Below are 7,020 nucleotides of genomic sequence, written 5' to 3' on the forward strand. Positions count from 1 at the left end.
CCCAAAAAAGAAACTCCAAATGCAAAAAAAAATCAAGCAATCACAAGCAAGACACTAAGATTTTTACGTGGAAAACCCTCCTATGCGAAGGTAAAAAACACAGGACCTAGTCCAATCAAATCTTCCACTATCAACAATAATGAGTTTACAATTGTCTTCCTTAGAGAAATATCTAGAGGTTATCACCACATCAAGAATACATGCTTCTTGGATTAAACATAAATTCATCACCCTAAAGTAGATTCCAACAAGAATAAAGAAAGATTTTACCAAGTAGGTACTAGCAACCAAGCAACTAAAGAGGAATTTCAACGATCGACACCAATCAATACGTATCACTCGTCATCAAGAGCAACATACTAAAATTACATCAAGATCGGACAACAAATGACCTTCAATCTCTGATGGATGCAGTTAAGAAAAACCTTTTTCTTCTTTTCTCTTCTCTCTCTCCTTATGGCATCGCACTCTTTCTTCTCTTCTTATTTTTTTCTCTTGTCTCTCATAAACACACGTACGTGTGTTTCTCTTATATAGCAAACAAAAGGGTTTTACCCTTTGTTTGTCCACGTGGGTTGGTCCACACATAAAGAGGGACCAACCCAACAGAATCAATCATTGGGCTTCCATTTGTGAAATAGTTAAACATTTTTTTTGAACAATTTTCTGCACTATCAACTATTGAATTTGTCTCCATCATCTTTCGGCATATGAAAAATGTTGGTTGCTTAGGTAGGTAGAGGTGCATGTTCATTGCTAATCATTGAGATTACATCAAGCATGGTAAGTCGATCAGCCGGGCTTTCTTGGACACAAATAAGGCCAATATTAATGAACCTCAACAGAATAGCAGTGAAAGAAGCATATCCTATTGTTGGCTCCATCAAGTCCAAACTTCAATCATTTCTCCACGACTTCCAAGCCTAGTTTCCTTTCAAATCAGACTAAATTTAATTAAAAACTAATAGCATTTTAATTTATAAGATTAATGTAAAACACATAGAATTTAGGAGAGCATAAAAGCTACGTATGTAACTAAGAAGATTGAGTGACTCGGTGTTAAAGAAGCTACTGTTCTTCCTGCCAATCACAATCTCTAGCACCAATACTCCAAAGTGAAACACATCAAACTTTATCGAGTATTGAACCTTGATAGCATATTTGGGAAACAAGTACACACTAAATTCCAAAATTTGGTACATCACTCTTATAGTATCTTGCTAAGAGAATTTAATTGGAAATTGCAAATATCATATGTAAAACGAGTTGCATTGTACTTACTAAGTTCCAACAATTCTTTTTGTGTTTGCTTGTGTTTCATCGCCTCCAAGTCCAACTATTCCAGCCATACCAAAATCTGATATTTTTGGATTCATTTCACTATCCAAGAGAATGTTACTCGATTTTAGATCTCTATATATGATTCGTAACCTTGAATATTGATGAAGATAAAAAAGACCTTGAGTGATCCCTTCAATAATGCATATGCGTATCTCCCAACCTAACATCTTTTTATTGGTTGGATCTATTTAAAGAGTACAACCAAGGAAATTAGCTTAAGAACCTAGAAACATATTGAGAGAAAAAATATACACATATAAACATATACATTAGCATGGCATAACAGTGGGATAACAGTGGTGGGAGGTGGCAGAGCAAAGGAAATCAAGAGTCACACATGGCATAATGCTGCACACGCGTCAACACGTGTGAAGCACGCTCCAACGTGTGGTGGTCGGATGGAGACGGGGTTGAAGGTAACTAGTAGTGGAGAGGCCTAGGTGCATGGTGGAGTGGTGTGTGTAACTGTGTAAGGTTGTGGCTTCTTAAAATGGACAGATTTAATTTTGAAAAACGAAGTCCAAAGATTTCAAGAAGGGGGCAGATCCGAGGCTAGGAAAGGTTGAAAGAGGCGATGACTAGATGATCTACTGTGGAGGAGGAGATGACGGAGCTGTTGAAAAATGATAAATCACCAAAGTCCATGGATAGAGCCTCCAAAGAGGTAGTTGGAGCCTCAAGAGAGGCAAGAAAGGCAGGGGAGAGGAGGAATAGGGGATTAGAGATGGTAGTTTAAGGGCGGTATGGGTACATTCCCAAAATGTTTTAAAGAGGTTTCTTTCTTTCTCTTTTATTTAGTTTTTAGTTGTTTTTTTTTTCTTTTTTTTTTTAAAAAAAAAAAGTTATTCTAAAAACCGTTGCCAAACTCGTGAGTCATTATCTTTATATTTTTCCTCTTTTCTATTTTGCCTGATTATGGAATTATCTTTATATATATTTTTCTTATTATCTTTATATTTCCAAAGATTGTGGACCATATGCCAAAATATTTTTTTTATTATGAGAAAGACGCGTTATACAATTATCACCACAATATGGTCTAATCTTCGTCGATCACCTTGATTCAATGTTCACTCGAGAATTAGCTAGAGAAGCAATTTTCATGAATGATTAGAGATCTTTTTCCTTTTTGTTTTATTCATCATCAAAAAAATTTTAATGTTGAGAGGTTTTGAAGAGTCAAGTTGTCAACTCTTCCAAATGCAGCTGGTCAATGGAGAAGATGGGTAGGAAAATCCCCCACCTCATCAATAGATTCTTCGACGGTGGAATTTACCAAAGGAGTGGCTTAGGGCAAAATGGGGGTTCAAAATCTTATGTTCACAAGTATAGTTTTTATGTGTAGTTGAACTAGTCATAATTTGGGTTTAAAATATTAAGTAGATGTATGCTTGAATTAGTTGTTAACATTCTGTCTCTTACATGAATAAACATGAAAAGAAATAAGCCAAGATTTCGGATTTCAACCCTTTTAGGCAGCCAATTAGTTTACTGAATAAAGGGAAGGAAATCAATAACTGATAATCTTTTAAAGACACCTGAAGTTGTTGGCAACATTTATATCTATAGCCCTACAAAAAAAAAAAAAAAAAACAAAAACAAACAAACATTTTTATCTATAGTATCATTGGCAACAAAACTAAAATGAGTGAACTAAGACAACATTTAGTGACAATTATGTAGCATATCAACATGTATACAAATTAGGCTGAAAAGATTGCTTCTCCAACATTTCTTTTCTTTCACATAGGAGTCAATCATCGGGCTTCCATTGCTGAAATAGTTACACTATTTTTTGAGCAATTTCCTGCACTGTAAATTGTTGAATTTGTGTCCATCATATTTCGGCCTATGGAAAACGCTGGTTGCTTAGGTGTAGGTAGAGGTGCATGTTCATTGCTAATCATTGAGATTACACCAGACATGGTAGGTCGATCAGTCGGGCTTTCTTGGACACAACGAAGGCCAATGTTAATGAACCTCAATAGAATAGAAGTGAAAGTAGCATATCCTATTGTTGGCTCCATCAAGTCCAAACTTCGATTGTCTCTCCACAACTCCCAAGCCTAGTTTCATTTCAAATAAGAAAAAATTTAAGTAAAAAGTAATAGCATTTTAATTTAAAAGATTATTGTAGAACATGCATGAGGAATTTGGGAGAGTATAAAAGCCACATACATATCTAAGAAGACTAAGTGACTCGTTGTTATAGAAGCTAGTGTTCTTCCTGCCGCTCATAATCTCTAACACCAATACTCCAAAGCTAAACACATCAGACTTTATTGAGTACAACCCATCCACAGCATATTCGGGAGACATATAGCCACTACATTCCAAAATTTAGTCAATCAACCTATCAATAGCTTGCTCAATGAATTTAGCTAGGAATTGAAAGTACCAAGAGAATGTTACTTACTAAGTAAATGTAAAACAAGAGAAATTTAGCTTGCTCAATTAATGTAAAACAAGTTGCATACTTACTAAGTTCCAACAATTCGGTTTGTGTTTGCCTATGTTTCATTGCCTCCAACTATTCGAGTCATGCCAAAATCTGATATTTTTGGATTCATTTCACTATCCAAGAGAATGTTACTAGGTTTTAAATCTCTATGTATGATTTGTAACCTTGAATATTGATGGAGATAAAGAAGCCCTTGAGCAATCCCTTCAATAATGCGTATGCGTGTCTCCCATCCTAGCATCTTCTTCTTGGTTGGATCTATTTGAATAGTACAACCAAGGAAATTAGTGCTTAAGAACCTAGAAACATATGAGAAAAAAATATATACACATATATATACATAAACGTGCACTTACCAAAAAGATAGAAGTCCAAACTTTTATTGGGCATGTACTCATATATTAATATCTTTTCATCTTGCTCAATACAACAACCTAACAGTCTGACAAGATTTCTATGCTGAGTATTGTCTCATTTTTGAACTCCTCAATACCCTATCCAGATCTTTTTGAAAGCATCTTCACTGCAATTTCTTGCCCTCTAAGTAATTTTTCCTATGAAGAAGAACCAAAAGCTCTTTAAACTTTCATGAAGGTTTACCATTAATGTTGGTTTTCTTAATAGTGTAGAAAGCACATTCATCAGGAAGAGGAAAATGTAACGTACCTTGTAAACAGGTCCAAAACCTCCTTCTCCAAGTTTATTCACAGCTGAGAAATTATTTGTTGCAGCTAATACACTCTCATAACTAAATAGTGGTAACTTGGCATCTTTCTCTCTCTTCTTCATATTATTGTTAGTATTCATTTCATCATTGATTGCATCGATTTCAGCATCAAAATCAAATAATAGTAGATTATAACTTGAAGGGCTCTCTCCTGTTTGATCTAAAATGATAAGAATTGGTCACTATACATGGAAATGTAGTGTTTGGTCAGAGAAAAATTGAGGTGACATCATTAGGTTCACCAAAGTTCAACCATTATGAGCAATGCCAGTATCTAAAGGTAAGTTTATATAGGCATTTTCGCAAATAAGAACTAATAATTTAGGAATTCATTCCCATTTTAGTAAAATGACCAAATAACTGCAAAGCTCCTTCCCGAAGACATGGTGAAGTTCGTAGGAGGATCCCATCAAACTTAACCAATTACTAATGATACTATTTGCTTTTCATTGTTAGGCCATTAGAAAAGTTTGTTAAGTGACTTCCCTAAGAACAAGGACTTTTGACAATTTTCTTGTCTTAGATTAAGGTAGACTTCCTTGTAATTTTTTTAAAGTGATTTTTATATACGGTTAGAAAATTCACATGCACTTACCCTTGGGTTTGAGCCTTCCTTTGCATGAAAAGCAAATTAAGAGGCATAAGATAAGCCATGTTGCAGGGACCAGCACAGCTACCCATACTTTCCATTTTTTGCCTGATTCTGATGAGAATAATCACTATTAGCTAAACCATAAAAGGGAAATTAAGTATTAGTTCAAAAGGAAAGATAACATAAATTTTGTGTATATTTTTCACCTTGGGTACTTGGATACTCAGCAGCAGCAAGTCTGAGGTAGATATCTTGTCCAATCTCGCCACCATATGAAAGTTGCTGTAAGTTCAAAAGAGTTCCTTCCCATATCATACACCCACTCCTATTATAAGCATAAGCTGTGCAAGAACAATTTTCCATGCAAGCCAATTCACATCTGCTAGCATTCAAGGCCAAATTATATTCTTTCGAATAAACAGGCAATCGCATGTTTGATATTTTCATGAACCAATCTTTTTTGACATTAGCATGCGTATTATTCTCACATTGCAAAGGAGATTTCCTCACACAACCGCCTGACCAATCATTTAGTCTGGTGTAGTTCATCGAAAATGGTTCAAAACCTTTTAGACACTCACAAGGGTTTGAGAAATTCTCAGGGTATTGTACCACGCCAAATTCACCACACAAAGCGTAGACATCAGATAGGGTCGCCGGTGCAGCCCAAAATGTACTCCAAACGGAGACGCCAGGCAGCCACACCAGTGCCCTAAGCTGTCCTGTTTGGTGAATTCGATATCTAGCAAGGTATGAAGGATTACGAAGAGAGTAAGTAAAATATCTCTCACTTTCATTTTTACTTGACACAAAGCTTAAGTTGAAGATAATGCTGTTTTCATAAACTGAGCGTAAAGCTGTTCCATTATAAACGTCCGAACTCCAATAGATTTGGGATTTGTTCCACTCTAAGAGAAACTGATTGCTTCCATATGGGTTTACCCCCGAAGAGAACACACCAGGTGCTGGATCTTCTGAATTTTTCCACGAAATGAGTTGCTGTGATTTTCCAGTAACCTTATTGACCCGAACCTTCGCACCTGGCAGCAATGTATCGGTTGGGTGGTCGAAACTCTCCCAAAATATACAAGACGTGTTCGATCTACCTCTCAAAACAAAATTTCCATCATCACCAAGGACTGCTTCAGTTATATTTGACTGGGGAAATATCAAATTTGTTGACCAAACTGGGATCTCGGAGGAACCTTCAAAAAGGAGTAGATTGCCATTTTCTGAGAGGTAAAGTCTTGAGGAAGATGGGTGAGACAAAGGGTTTTCTCTGTTTGCTACCCAAACAATTTCCTCATGAAACATTTTATACCATATGGCCAGGTAGATTTTTGATGAAGTGCCTGGTTTGAAGAAACCGAGCTCAAATTTGCTACCTTGAGATATTATGGTGTCGCTCTCTGAAAGAGAGTGACCTGGTGAAAGGGTATCACCAACTATGGAGAAGCATGCTCTGTAATAAGACATGATTAGAAGCAGAGCAAATAAGAGCCGTGGCTTCCTCGTCATGCTCCTCATATATCCCTTTGTATAACTTGCTGTAACGCAGTTAATAATTACAGAAAAAATGCTAGAAGAAAACTTGGTCCCTTTTTTTTCTAAGCAATACAGAAAGAAGGGGAAGGAGCAACAAACAAGAATTTAAGAAAAGAGTACAAATGAGAGCTCCAGAAAGCATACTCATAAGAATTGTGAGCCACGTCCCATTTTGGAGCCAGATGAGCTCTCTGATTGGCTTGCCTTTGGACTTTTGAAGGCTTCCCAAGGAACGCAGACAAAAAAGACTATGGACTTTTTTTGTGACAAAGATCACCTCCAAAAGATGCTGGCCATTCTTTACAGATAACAATTGGAAAACGCAATATCCTGCGAGTCTAAAAATTGCATCAA

The 7,020-nt window shown here is 36.3% G+C and overlaps 1 pseudogene; it reads right to left on the reverse strand.

Moving 5' to 3' along the window:
* Nucleotides 1-2,987: 2,987 nt before the first annotated feature.
* LOC132170467 (G-type lectin S-receptor-like serine/threonine-protein kinase B120) lies at nt 2,988-6,616 on the reverse strand (annotated as a pseudogene).
* Nucleotides 6,617-7,020: the final 404 nt, after the last annotated feature.

Source organism: Corylus avellana, chromosome ca1 (genome assembly GCF_901000735.1).
Source record: "Corylus avellana chromosome ca1, CavTom2PMs-1.0".
Taxonomy (NCBI): Eukaryota; Viridiplantae; Streptophyta; class Magnoliopsida; order Fagales; family Betulaceae; genus Corylus; species Corylus avellana.